Source organism: Sapajus apella, unplaced genomic scaffold, assembly GCF_009761245.1.
Source record: "Sapajus apella isolate SASKATOON/1434 unplaced genomic scaffold, GSC_monkey_1.0 scaffold9, whole genome shotgun sequence".
Lineage (NCBI taxonomy): Eukaryota > Metazoa > Chordata > Mammalia > Primates > Cebidae > Sapajus > Sapajus apella.
In genome coordinates, this window is record NW_022436949.1 from 44,231,200 (window position 1) to 44,243,671 (window position 12,472).

The 12,472-nt window shown below is 48.5% G+C and overlaps 1 protein-coding gene across 4 annotated transcripts in view; it reads right to left on the minus strand.

Moving 5' to 3' along the window:
* STK24 (serine/threonine kinase 24) overlaps nucleotides 1–12,472 on the minus strand; it is a 138,322-nt gene that overhangs the window by 81,471 nt on the left and 44,379 nt on the right. The gene's annotated exons all lie outside the window — the stretch shown is intronic.

Below are 12,472 nucleotides of genomic sequence, written 5' to 3' on the forward strand. Positions count from 1 at the left end.
GGGGGGGGGGGGGGGGGGGGGGGGGGGGATTGGTAGGCGTGGGTGGGTGTGTGTGTGTGTGTGTGTGTGTGTGTGTGTGTAGGGAGAGAGACAGACAGACAGACAGACACACACACACACACAGCTGTCAAGACGTCCTGACATGACAGTCTCTGTCTCCCAGACAGAAACACACATACATACTTCCAGAAAGTTTGTGAAAGAGAAAGCCTAACAATGTCTAAGCAGAAACTTAACCGAATCTAAGAGAATGTCTTGCCAAACGCCTTAATACTTAAGGCAGCTCCATTTTCACACCCATAAAGGAGCTAGATTCCCAGAGCTCCTGGCATTCTCAGTGTCACAGAATAGGTGACTGCTGCAGTCAGAGGCAATGACACTCTTCTCTTGGATATGGTCTTGGATGTGGCCTGGGCAGGAGGAAGCCGTAAGCAAAGTTACCGTCATGCCCAAGTGCCCTCTATGCAGGGGGTGAGTGCTCCATTTTCTTATGTGATGACTTGTCTTCAGGCACAGAGCTTGAAAGGGAACCCACACCCATCCAATTCCAGACAGTGAGCATGTCCATCACTGTCTCCTGAGCTCTCACAGCAACATACAACAGAAAGGGCACGAAAGACAACGCCAAAGCCCTGGACTCAAAAGCTGTGACGCATTGCTGCATGACCTCAAGCAAATTCTTCGCTTCTTGGTCACATGACCTCACAGGTCTGTTTGGGGATCGAACCTGCTGGCAACGTGGTCAACCGCCACCACCTTCACCAGAGTCAGCATGGGCTCTTCAGCAAGCACACTGAGGAACATGGGAGGTCATCTGTACAACAGCACTCAGTTTTGGAGACATTTTTGGAAATCAGGAACTCACTGGCCAAAACTCTTAACTGAGAGCATACCAAGTACAGCACAATGTAACAGGGTCCCTAGAGAGTAAAAATCAGAGTTGTTTTTCAGTATGGCTGAACTTTAGGCCAATCTCCCATTTTTTAATACAGATTATTCTTCCCATAAGTAAGAAATCCTAAAGCTAATTGCAAACAAACAAAATGCCCTGAAAACCCATTTCATCAAATTAACCTGGCCATTAAATTTGAAGAGGCATTCTGTGCTGAAAGGAATAGTGAACAATTTGTCTACAGCAAGCCCATTCATCCATAAAGATCTTCTTTCATTCTAAAGCTCACTCTTTATCAGGATCTTTCTAATATACCTCCCAAAATCTGATAATCAAGCTGCCCTTTTAATAAAATGTCTATATGTGCAGGGGTATGTACAGAAAAGGCCAATGGAAAGCTTATAAACCAAAGGAAAAAGACCAAATAAAAGCCAAACGCCCTTTGGTGGGCAGTTTTCCAGCTAGAAATTGTCATCAGAAAACTACAATGGTGGAGACCCAACCTGGAATGGTGTCACCCTGGCCCCCTCTGCTGCCCTGGGAAGCCCCCCGGATATTTCCACTCTCAGGACAGCATCACACCTGAGGGTATCCCCCCAGTCGGATCCTGGGGCTCCATGCAGCAGCCAACCCTAGACACCTTGATATGAACAGAGGAAACGTGAAGCTCCGGATTCTGATTTGGCAAGAAGTTTCAGGGCAAGACTGGCTTTCACACCAGTGCTGACTCGATATCAGGGCTCCTCTTGAAGCCAATGAACTAATATGAATCCCAGTTCTCTTCCCCACTCGGCCTTCATCCTTCGAAGGTGCAGATGGTATTAATGGGTTTTTGGCTAGACATCACTAACCACCCAATGGTGCCTATCATCCCCACAATGGCCTCTGCTCCGTTAGAGGAGAGCTGGAACTGCACAGATGCAGGACACTGCGTCAGGAGAAAGGCACTTGTAGGAACTATTTGCTCTGTGATCCTGAGGTCAGCACCCTCCCAGGGCTGACCCTCTGTGCTGCGTGTAGCTAGGAATTATCAACCTGGGGTGTGTGTAGCCCTAAACTGCTCGATGTTCCAGCTTCAGCCTGGACCAATTAAATCAGAATCTTTGGGGAAGGGACCCACCAGCCCCCCATCAGCTAAGTTCCCCAGAGACTCCAACATGCAGCCAAGGTTGAGGATCACGGTCTAGTCTAGGAGACTGCCCCAAACTCTGCAGAAGTCACAATGCCAGCAGTGATGCCTGGAAAATTCCTTTTACCCTGGGTCATGCTCACCTACTTTCTACACCTGGGAAAAAAATAATATGAGTACAGGGGAGGGGGCACTCCCAGCAGCTCACCTTTTTCATCTTTTCCTCTCCCACCTCTCTTCTCTACAAGAGGAGAGGGCGACCCCTCCCCACTACCTTGCCAGATGACTTCAGTGATTTGCAACTGACAGTGCATGCCGATCCCACATCCACCAAAGACCCATCCCACACCCACCGCACACCCACCCCACACAGACACATCCCACACCCACCGCACACCCACCCCACACAGACCCATCCCACACCCACCGCACACCCACCCCACACAGACACATCCCACACCCACCGCACACCCACCCCACACAGACACATCCCACACCCACCGCACACCCACCCCACACAGACACATCCCGCACCCACCGCACACTCACCCCACACAGACACATCCCGCACCCACCGCACACTCACCCCACACAGACACATCCCGCACCCACCGCACACCCACCCCACACAGACCCATCCCGCACCCACCGCACACCCACCCCATACCCATTCTCACCTCTCTGGAAGTGAATCCCAGAGGGTGCTTTGTGTATGGTGAACTATAGTAGTTGGTTAATCTAAGGTCTCCAAAATAAAAATCTGTGTTTAACAAATAAATCTTTAGCAAATGGCTCCAAGAAGCTCAAAGAATTGACAGATTTTTCTAGTCCTCAAATGTTCTTTGGAAAAAAAAAGTCTTATTTCTAGCTAACTGACGTAAAATCCTTTTTATACAGTAACATGCTCCTCTCCACATTACAATAAATCTACTACAGTAATTACTACAATGTAAGTTCCTCCTGGTCTGTTTCCAAACACAGAGATTTTACTTTTCTGAGTGACACGCTGCTCAGTTTATCTAGCTGAGCTGTCTTAATGCATTACAAATGCCTCTACAATCTGGTTTAGTAAACTCATGTCTCCCATAGTACACACTTCATTTTTTCCCTACAACAATCACATAATCTAGAAGAAAATCCGAATAAATATCCAACGGTATTTGACAAAAAGAAAACTGCCTCAAAGAGAAGTTAAATTCTATGAATTTCAAATGTCTACATAAACAATTAGTTTTCCCGCAAGGCATGGTGGCTCAGACCCATAATCCCAGCACTTTGGCAGGCTGAGGCAGGGGGATCACTTGAGGCCAAAAGTTCAAGACCAACCTGGCCAACATGGGGAAACCCATCTCTACAAAAAATACAAAAATTAGCCAAGCTCCCAGCTACTGAGGAGGCTGAGGCACAAGAATCACTTGAACCTGGGAGGCGGAGGTTGCAGTGAGCTGAAATTGTGCCACTGCACTCCAGGCTGGGCGACAGAGTGAGACTGTCTCAGAAAGTTTTCCTAAAACCTTATTCCTTACTATTTAGAAGAACCCTAATATTAGCATCTACTCTTTGTAAAAGAATACTTAAGATAGAAAATGCTCTAGCTAAGTAAAAAATATAGCAGGGCATGGTGGCTCAAGCCTGTAATCCCAGCTACTTGGGAGGCTGAGTGAGGCAGGAGGATCACTTGAGCCCAGGAGTTGGAGGCTGCAGTGAGCTATGATTGAGCCACTGCATTCTAGCCTGGGTGACAAAATGAGAGCCCCCACATCTCTAAAAATAAAAAAGAAAAATATAAATTCGATTTTTTAAAAAGTATTAAAAATGAGAAAAATCTACTGTACCACCTAGGTCAATTTATTACTTGTGGCCTCAGCATCCAATACACATGCGCACACACACAAGCAGGCATGCACCGCACCACCACCTGCTCTGTTACCTTAGGAAATCACTATCTGAAGCTCTGTGAGGTCAGAGTGCAAGGGAAGGTGACCCTAAAGAGAATAATGCTCAGACACTGTGGGGTCCGGTCTGGACACAGCCCTGGTGTGTGCCAGGGCTGGGTCCGGTCTGGACACAGCCCTGGTGTGTGCCAGGGCCAGGCTCTCTGCCCAACTCTCCTGGAGACACGCTCCTTCTCAGCACAAGTTAAACAAAGGCTCTGAGGCTCTCCTAGTCTGCTGACGCCTACCCACTATCCCGTGCTGGCGGGCACCCTGCTTGGTCATCTCATCCACATCCTCCTCCGACCACTCGAGGCTTCATAGCAGAGGCAGCCAAAGAGGCGAGGATGGGGGGCTTCCGCTGGCCCCGGTCACAAAGCTGCAGACTCCCTGCGTCCCCACCAGGGAACCTCAGCCCTGCCCCAGGGTCTCCTGGCAGCTGCATGGTGTACTGTTCTTCGACAGCAGGCTCCTGGGTTGAATGATGAGGCCTGGGGTTTCTCCGAGATGACAATGAAACCGCCTTTGCGAAAATTCTAACAGTAAATTATGACAGTGAAAGAGATCTGATCTAACTGACTCCATCTTGCTTCTAACCTTCAAGCTGTCCTTGTTCATTCCTGGGCATGGGCTGAACTAACTTTGGGAGGAACATACAGTTTAACTTACATAAACAAAAATGGTAATGGCCCTTTCCCAAAACAAACCCCCTTCCTGCCTGGGAACTATACAACCTTTGTAAGACTAACAAATTAGCTACAAGATTAGAAATCATGGTTTAGGAGTCACGCTGGGTTAATGAGGCACTTGCCCAGCCTCCCCTTCCCGTCTTTGGAGGCGGCTGCTTCAAAGAGTTGAGGGGAGGTAAGGAGATGAGCTGGGTGGGCCGGCTCTGGGCGGTGTCAGGGCACACAAGGGCCTGCTTCTCCCTCTCTTTCACTGGGTGGCCGGAGGACAGGTGGAGGAGAGTGGCGGCCAGGTAGGGTGTTACAGGCCGGAGGCTACGAGACTGAACTTCCCCAAACTGCCCCTGGGGATAACATCACTATTGTAAAAATTAAGATCAGTGCCTGGGATATTTTGCAGACCCAGCATATGCTGATGCGCCAGCTAGTGCCACACAGACCAGTAATCTGGCTCAACAATGAGGTCTGGGATCCTACGCAGGAACAGAAAACAAACAAACAACAAAAAAAAAACACTTCAATCTATGATTTCACCTCCAACCCAACCAATCAGCATCCCCCACTTCCTCTACCTACCAAATTATCCTTAAAAATCCCAATCTCCAATTTTTCCGGGAGGCTGATTTGAGTAACAATAAAACTCTGGTCTCCTGTACAGCCAGCCGACACTGTGTGAATTAAACTCTTTCTCTACTGCAATTCCCCTGTCTTAATAATCAGCTCTGTTTGGGCAGCGGGCAAGGAGAACCCACTGGGCAGTCCCAACAAGCAGGCCCTGGCCGCACAACCAGGACATTTTCACTGGACAAGCACTTGACACAAAACATGCAATGCTTTCTAAACAAAGTATACAGTTCCTTGGAAAGTGAATCCGACACCTTCTTTATTAAAATCAAAATGCAAACAAAAGCCACGGAAAACATACCCAGTGTACAAATCCACAGTAACAAACAGAAGCAGCTCCCACTGCTGATGCCCGTCCCACGTGAAGGCCCCGTGCCAGGCAGCCTTCATAAATGCTGATTCTAGATCTCACAACCACCCCATGAGAAAGGGAACACTGTCCTCATCACAGCTTAGAGAACTGGGGCACAAATCTTGCACAAGATCCCCCACACCTGGAAGCAGGGTTTAAGGGTCACGGATCATTCTCCGGACTGTAAAGCAGTCATGAGCTGCAAGCTTCACAGGGTCCCAAACTCCAGAGGCACCTAACTGGCAAGACTCACCCTGCCGTCACACTGGAATGCTGGAATCAGTGCAAAGAGCAAAATGTGAGGCCACTTCCCACTCCCTACAGGTGAACTCACTTTCCTGTGTGTATTTTATAAGAGCCGATGGAAGCAGTGAGTATCAGCTTCAATGACTCTTCTAGAAGCCAGACCAAATCATTTTGGTGTATGCAGATTTCAATCACTATGGCATTTCCTTTAAAAGCTGAAAATCTTTCATCTTTTAGAGGCCTCCAAGGGAGAATGGCTGGAATGGAGGTGCTAAGGTCGTAAGACAAGGTTAATCTGTCACAAATAGGAACACATGTATTCTGCCCACCAGGGGAAAAAAGTGACACCATGTGTTCTTTTCTCCCTAGGTGGGGCAGCAAGGGCAAGAGGGAACATGAGTAATCAAGATGTATGCTGTGCGAGCCAAGTCCTACATCTCACAGAAACCCTGCAAGCTCCAGGCCAAGCAGGGGGACAGCTGACCGCCAGGTCAGCTGTTCTACGCAGCCCTTGGGGGAATTCAAGAATTCCATGGGTGGGTGACAGGATCAGGGGCAAGCACACTTCAGTAGGGGCCAAAGAGCAAATGCCTTAGGCTTTGAGGGCTAAATTGTCTCTGGTGCATATTCTTCTGGTATTTTTTCTTTTTCCTTCCAAGAGAAGGGATCTCTCCCTGTCACCCAGACTGGAGAGCAGTGGCACAATCATGGCTCACTGCAGCCTCAAACTCCTGGGTTCAAGTGATCCTCTCACCTCAGTCTTCCAAGTAGCTGAGACTACAGGTGTGTGCAGTCTGTACCTTGTCTGGCTGATCATTATTTTATTTTTTTTGTAGAGACAGGATCTATGTTGCCCAGGCTGGTCTCTAACTCCAGGGCTCAAGTGATCCTCTCAGCCTGGTCTCCCAAAGTGCTGGGATTACAGGCATGAGCCATCACACCTGGCCTACTCTCCATTTTTAAAAGCTCATGAGCTGACAAAAGTCAGCTTCCTGCAAGTCCCCTGGAGAAGCCCAGTGCCCTGGAGCCCCAGGAGCTGCCCCAACCTCTCAGAATGATCTCCCAAGCATCACTCAACAGAACCAGGAACACATACCCTACCCCAGGCCGCCACACTCCACCTGTCCTCCAGCCACCCAGTGAAAGGGAGGGAGAAGCAGGCCCCTGTGTGGCCCTGACACTGCCCGGAGCCCGTCCCACCTGGCTCATCTCCTTACCTCCCCCCGCAACTCCTTGAAGCAGCCACCTCCAAAGGTGGGAAGGGGAGGCTTGGCAAGTCACTCCTTCACCCAGGGACACAGCCAGGATGGTGGCATTCAGCTCCTGGAACCCTCAAGCCAACATTATTCAGCCTACGCCATGAACCCCTCCAGACCCACCTTAGAAGGAGAAGGCTACCTGTGGAGAGTATTTTTATAGGCAATGCCACCTCTCTGGACGGTGGCCCTTGGAGGGCTCCCATCAGGCAGTCCTCCAGGGTGAGGCTGCTGGGATGGCTGAGGATACCTGTCTTCATGGGGCCTCTCACAAATGCACGCATCCCATCTGGAGTGGGGCCTTCTCCCTGGACAGGGTGGCAGCTGCACTGTTTGCTTTGAACAATGGCCTGGGGCAGGCTCATTCACAACAGGACAGCACCCGGCACACAAAGGACCTCAACCCCATCGGTTGATCAACAAGCCAGGCAAGCGCAGCTGAGGAGCCGAGGCCCCAGCCGCCAGCTGTGGCATGAGGGGCAGACAGACCTTCCAGACTAAGGACCGCGCCATGCACGGGCCAGGGTGCCGACCTCACTGCCCGCAGCAGGAAAGGGGCTCCAGCCCCACTCAGGTACACCCCAACAGCCCAGGAAGTGGCAGGCAGGCGGAGAGCGTACTCCTAGGTAGAGAATGTGGGACAGAAGGAAGAGGAGTGGTGCTTTTTCAAGTCTTCACCTGGGTTCATTTCTGCTGCCTGTCAGTGTAGCAAAGGGGCTGAGGGCACAGCTCCTGAAGCCAGACTGCCTGAATCAAATCCCCAGCTGTGATGCGGGGACCCTGGCAACGTCATTTAAATGTCCTGTGCCTCGGCTGCCTCTTCTGCAGGTGGGGGTAACAGGAGTACCCGCAATCGCAGGGCTGCAGGATGAACTGCGGAGGCGCTCAGGGCTCGGCTGCACTGCCCGACCATTGCCGTGACGCCCTGGCTGCTCCACTCCGGCTGCTCCACTGCGGCTGCTGCCGGAGGTCAGGGTGGGCCGGGCCTGCCCTGCAGACGTCACCTGTAGCTTCCATCCTGGTTTCCTGTCACAACAGACACCAGTTTTCTGGTGCCCAATGTCACTAATCCACAGGGACATCAGCAAATCCTTATCACTTGCAGCACCTCCTTCCCAAGGACCAGGCTGAGCATCAGGTTCTAGTGAAGGAAAGTGTGTTCTCCATCGGCTAGGTCAATCGCTTTGCTTTGGTGCCTTTTTCTGCTTTTTTTTTGAGATGGAGTCTCTCTCCATCAACCAGGCTGGAGTGCAGTGGCATGATCTCAGGTCACTGAAACCTCTGCCTCCCAGGTTCAAGCAATTCTCCTGCCTCAGCTTCCCACGTAGCTGGGGTTACAGGCGCCTGCCTCTGCACGCAGCTAATTTCTGTAGAGACAGGCTTTCGCCATGTTGGCCAGGCTGGTCTCAAACTCCTGACCTCAGATGATTCGCCCGCTTTGGCCTCCCAAAGTGCTGGGATTACAGGCGTGAGCCACCGCACCCGGCCTGGTGCCTATTTTTAATCCCTTCCTCGAGCAGTAGGACGGACGGACGGACGGACACACACACACACACACACACACACACACACACACACACACACACCCCTCTGCCTACACAAACAAGCCTCCCTCCTGCAGGAAGCTTCCAGAGTGGCCAACCTGCCACCTGACCTCCTAGGTTCACCTCTGTCACTGCCTCCTTCCCACACTCCAGCCCTGGTGTCCCTTCTTTCTTGCTCTCCGGTGAGGCCCAAAGAGGTGAAAATTTCAGCATTACCCAAAAAAACACAGAAAAGATCATACTTTGGTCTGCCCTTCCTACCTGTCACAATTTCTGGAAGGTATTGGAAGGAGACAAAGGAGTCAGGGTTGGTGGGGAGGGGGACACAGAAAGGAAAGGGCGACAGCCAAGACTCACACACAGCCACTCTACAGACCTGACATCCACCTGCACACAGCAGAGCACCCACTGTTTCCATCAAAGGCTCAGCCTGCTGCACGGTTTGAACACAATTTTCCATTTCCATTGTGCTCAGTCCAGCTGTGCCACCCTGAAGCACACACCTCTTCCATGGGTGGGTTCAGCCCACCACAACACTACAGTCCTCCAAGACAGCAGTAAGTACTATATAACGCAGCTCTTTTTGTGATTCGGCTGCTTTTCTCCATTTTGCCATATTGATATAACTATACTAACGTTGCAATGGAAGTAGCAGCAAACCTACTGACACCATAATCTGTTGTCCCCTTCCTATATTAAAATGATTCTTGATGATGAACCATCACTGGCATGCATGGAAGAAAAGAACTAAATACTTCTCCTCAGTGCTCTCACAGCATTTGAAAATAATGCTAGGCTTTTAAAAGATCACAAGTCAGCCAAGCGCTTAAGAGAGTCGGCTTTGGAGTCACACTGTCCTCAGGTTCCTACCTCGAGTCGAGCCTGGTTCTGTTGTTCTGAGATGAAGTGAAATCATCTCCGCAAAGCTCCCTTTGTAAAAGGGAGACTTATGTTACCAGGTGTAAGTCATACAGCAGTCAAGAGAGCTGCATCATTATTTCTCTCTTATGTTAGCTCAGAGCTTATTAGGTCCTTAATGGCAGCTTTTTACTTTTTACTACATTAAAATTACACATATGGAGAAACAGGAACATCATAAATGGCAGGAGGGAGCAAAATGACGCAGCTACTTCAGAAAGCCATTTGGCAATTTCTCAAAAAGTTAAGCATAAAACTACCATATGTAAAACCAGAGAGTCTCCAAGGGGAGACAAAAAACCTACCCTATAACCCAGCAATTCCATTCCCAAGAGAACAGGACACATACATCCATGCAGAGATGCACACACACACGTTCACAGCAGCCACCCATGCAAACGGCCTCAACGTCCACTCACTGACGAGTCAACAGCACACACGTGGCCCATCCGAACACTACAAGATGATTCCGCTGCAAAACGAATGACAGACACAAGCTGAGCTGCGAACCCCAAGGGCGTCATGCTAAGCCAAAGAAGCCAGTCACAAAAGAACACATACTGTGTTATTGATTTATAGGAAATGTCTAAAAAAGGCAAATTATAGAGCTACAAAGTAGATGAGGGACCGTCCAAGGCTAGGGTGGGAACAGAGATCAGCTGTGAATGACCATAAGGAATCTTACTGGGGATGAAAATGTTCTGCACTGATTGATGATGCTAGCTACACCATTCAGTAAAATTACTAAAAATCATTGAATTGTACACCTGAAATTTTATGATATGTAAAATATCAATAAAGCTGTTTAAAAGAAAACTTACACATTACAGGTCTTTAGAAATCTGTCTCTCCCAATTACTGTGAGATACTTAAGGGCAAAGGCTTCCTTCAGTCCATCTTGCCCCAGCATCTAGTAAAATACCTGGCACAAAGTCAAAGCTGAAATGCCCAGTGGATGAAGGACTTCTGAAAACAAAACCAAAAAAACCAGCTAAGTCTTGTACAGCTTCACGATTTATCTAAACTTCATATTCCTGTCTACTCCTCCACCTAACTGATCCCTAAAACCAATGACCAGTGCAGACCACAAAGCTGATACGTGTACACGAAGCTTTGTGGCAGGCCAGGTATCACTAACGCAGCCTTCTATACCAACGGTTTCAGTACTGAGTAGTTACGCTAAATATTAAGCGGGGGGGGAAGCCACTGCCCTTATACAAAGGCTGGACTGTAACAAAAGCCCACCAAGAGTTTTGCCTGGGCCTTTCAGGATGACACAATAACGAAGGAAATCTTAACAGGACCCATGAAATCCTTAACAGGATTTAAAAAGTTTTATTGGGGATCTGAAGAAACTCCCCAGGCCTCCACAAACAAGTTTACTGGGGGTCTGAAGGAACTCCCCAAACCTTCCGTGATTTAGCAGGAGACAAGATAAGGGTAATCTACCCCAGCACCTGGACCCATTTAGATTAAGTAACTTTACTGAGGCTCCAGAGGAAGGTCTTCATGACTCAAACCTTAGTTATAGATTAAAAGAAGTTGATCACTAATGTCTTTAGATGCACACTTACGAACAGACATATAGCTTAGAAGGTATATATGCTCTGGGAAGCTTGGTAATTTTAAGGTGGTCTGGCAACAATTTCCAGGCCTTCTCCCTGTAACCAGTTGCAGAAATAAAATGCTCTTCCTCCCTAGTTCATCTGCATCTCGTTATTGGGCCAAAAGCAGCCTGACCCTCGGTTTGGTCTGAGAATAGCTTCAGGCTGATCAAAATCAGGACCCAACACTTTCAGCTGCATCCCGACCAACTATTTATGAAGGGCAGTTTGTCTGTGTTCAGATGATCAAAGGAAAAAGTGTTTTCCTTATGTCTTCATAATAGCAGTATTATGAAAACTTTGGAGTTGTTGTGAGCAGAGAATAGAGACCACGATGTCAGCATCAGATCCAGAAAGCAGAAGGGTTCAGGAAAATTATAACCTAATTTATACTAAATTTTTAAATTCTTTCAAGAGATATTTATTTTTGACCTAGAAGCTGCCAATGTAATAAACATACCAGATGCTGTCCCTACAGAATTAAATTGTATAATCCCCACCTCTTCAAAGATAAAGAAGCCACAACACAAAGCTTAGATGAATTGCAGGAAAGATTTGAACCAGCCTGTGCCCTCAACCATGACTCTTTACCCTTCACCATGAGGAAGTGTATTTTATCTGCACATCTAAACAGTAGGCACTGGTATTACTGAAACCTGGGGGGAAGCAGGTATAGCACATAAATTCCGGGTAGTGTGGAATAGAGTGAGCAATGCATTTCCGCTCACTACTCCACTACTGCTGCTACGATATTTAGCTGAGAAAATAAAATCGTGCGTTTCAAAGCAATCCTTGCTAAGTATGATGTCTTCCTTGGCACAGATCAAAGGACGCAGAACACAAGTGAGTCAAAGGCTGCTCGTTCCATCTCCACTTGCTGTTCTCCAAGGACCCACTGGGACTTTAACCACGGGCTGTTTATAACTCATGTCTTATCCTGGCTTGAAGACAAAGGTCATTCACAAGACTGCATTATTTTCTGGGCATGGTAATCAGCTCTCATGATTTAATATTTTCTTGGCACCACACTCCACCGACCCCAGCACTGCCTGGTATGCCAGCCATTTTTAAATATTGTAAATGGGACTTAAATAAGCAACATTTTGGAAGGTGTGCAAACCTAAATAAATACTGCTGAGTAGGGACCGTTCCAGCCAACTCTCTTGTCTGTTAAGGGAAAAACAATACATTCATCCTACGTTCACGTACGTACGTACACACACACACACACACACACACACACACAGAGAGAGAGAGAGAGAGAGAGAGAGAGAGAGAGGGGGAGAG